Genomic DNA, 2,776 nt, shown 5'->3' on the forward strand with positions numbered 1-2,776 from the left:
TTGAGATACAAGGAGGGGTCACAAGTATTAGATCACTTGAATGAATTTTAAGGAGTTCTGGATCAATTTTCAAGCATGGGAATCAAGTTTGAAGATGAGGTTCAAGGATTGTGGTTGCTAAATACTCTACCAGATTCTTGGGAGACATTTCGTATCTCTCTTACTACTTTTGCTCCGAATGGTAAAGTGAGCATGCAACTTGTTAAAGGTGGCATTTTAAATGAAGAGATGAGAAGGAAGATACAGAATTCTTCGTCACACTCTGAAATGTTAGTCACTAAAACCAGGGAGAGAAATCAGAATAGAGTTCAAAAGGGTAAAGGTAAAAGCAGGAGCAAATCCAAGGGAAGATACAAGAATGTTGAGTGTCACTACTGTCACAAAATGGGTCACGTTAAAAAATATTGCTATCTTTGAAAAAAGAAAAACAAAGGTAAGCAAGAAAAGAAGGATGATAGTGGTAATGATCATGTATCTTCTATTTCAGATGATCTTCTTACTGTGGATATTGTTGATTATGAGTACAAGAGTAATCTTGTTTCTGATGATGAGTTCAGCTGGGTAATTAATAGTGGCGCCTCAATACATGTTACACCGAAGAAGGAGTTCTTCACTTCTTATACTCCAGGTATTTTGGAGTGCTTAAGATGGGTAATGATGGCTTGGCCAAGGCTGTTGGTGTAGGAGATGTTTGTCTTGAGACCAATATGGGAATGAAGCTACTACTTAAAGATGTTAGACACGCTCCAGATGTTCGTTTGAATTTGGTTTCAGTTAAAAGGCTTGATAATGAAGGCTTTGTAAACACTTTCGGCTTTGGACAATGGAAGCTTACTAAAGGTAACTTAGTGGTAGCTCGAGAAAAAGGTACTTCGAGTTTGTATGTGATGCATGCCATGATTGCAAAAGATAATGTGAATGCGGTTGAAAATAAAGAACTTTGTAACTTGTGGCACAAAAGACTTAGTCATATTAGTGAAAAATGACTTAGCTATTTAGCTCGAAAGAATGCTCTTTCAGGTTTGAAGAATACAGAGTTGGAGAAATGTTCTCATTGCATGGCTGGCAAACAAAGAAGATTATCCTTCAAGAAGCATCAACCTTCAAGAAAATCATACTTCTTGGAATTGGTGCACTCCGATATTTGTGGTCCTTTGAAGGTACGGTCTTTTAGCGGAGCTATTTACTTTATTACTTTTATTGATGATCATTCAAGAAAGCTTTGGACTTATGCTTTGAAAACAAAGAACCAAGCTTTGGAAAAGTTCAAACAATTCCAAGCTTTGGTTGAGAGGCAAACAGGTAAAAAGCTTAAATGTATTCGCACTGATAATTATGGTGAGTATTGTGGACCATTTGATGTGTATTGCAAGCAGCAAGGCATTAGGCATGAAAAGACACCTCCTAAAACACCTCAGTTGAATGGTTTGACAGAAAGGATGAATATAATACTGATTGAAAGAGTTAGGTGTATGCTTATTGAAGCTAAGCTACCTAAAGTCTTTTGGGGTGAAGCGCTACTTACAACGGCTCATGTGATTAATCTGAGTCCTACAATTGCTTTAGATAATGATGTTCCGGATCATGTTTGGTCGGGCAAAGATGTCTCGTATGGTAACTTGAGAGTCTTTGGATGCAAAGCATTTGTTCATGTTCTAAAGGATGAGAGGTCCAAGTTGGATGTGAAGATAAGGCAGTGCATTTTTATTGGATATGGTCAAGATGAGTTTGGTTATAGGCTTTATGATCCAGTTGAAAAGAAGCTTGTAAGAAGCCGTGATGTAGAGTTTGTTGAAGACCAGACCATTGAAGACATTGATAAGGCAGAGAAGAGTCAATCACAAGAGAGCAGTGACTTGACTGATGTAGATCCAGTTCAGCTGCCTCCTTTGTCAGAACTAGCAGAGAATCAGGATCAGGTGCATATGCAACAAAATGAGTCTTTAGTTCCTGATGACCCAGAGATGGGAGATCTGATTGATGCTCCAGTTGATGATGATACTGATAATCAACCTGAGCTACCTGAAGATCCACTAGGTTTCCATCCTAGGAGGTCTACTAGAGAGCAACAACCTTCAACGAGGTATCCTTCTAATAAGTATATGACATTTACTAATGGATATGTGACCTTGAGTGATGGGGGAGAACCTGAATGCTATGCGGAAGCTATGGAAGGCGACGACAATAAGAAATGGTTTGATGCAATGCAAGATGAAATGAAATCCTTGCATGATAATCAAACATTTGAGCTTGTAAAGTTGCCAAAAGGGAAGAAAGCTTTGCAGAACAGGTGGGTTTATAGGTTGAAGCATGAAAAAAATTCTCAGTGTCCAAGGTATAAAGCTAGATTGGTGGTCAAGGGCTATAGGCAGAAAAAGGGAGTTCACTATAATGAAATCTTTTTACCGGTTGTGAGAAGATCTTCTATTAGGATTGTTTTGAGTTTGGCTGCAAGTCTTGATTTAGAGATAGAGCAGATGGATGTGAAAACTGCTTTCCTTCATGGTTATCTTAAGTATGAAATTTACATGGAATAACCTAAAGGTTTCATGGTAAAAGGCAAAGAGGATCATGTTTGCAAACTGAAGAAGAGCTTGTATGGCTTGAAGCAAGCTCCAAGATAATGGTACAAGAAATTCGAGTCTGTTATGGCAGAACAAGGCTACAAGAAGACTACTTCTGATCATTGTGTATTTGTTAAACAGTTTGCTAGTAATGATTTTATTATCCTTTTGATATATGTTGTTGACATGCTTATTGTTGGTCAGAATGCTTC

The sequence above is a fragment of the Arachis ipaensis genome, chromosome B10 (assembly GCF_059453495.1).
Source record: "Arachis ipaensis isolate K30076 ecotype BB chromosome B10, ASM5945349v1, whole genome shotgun sequence".
NCBI lineage: Eukaryota > Viridiplantae > Streptophyta > Magnoliopsida > Fabales > Fabaceae > Arachis > Arachis ipaensis.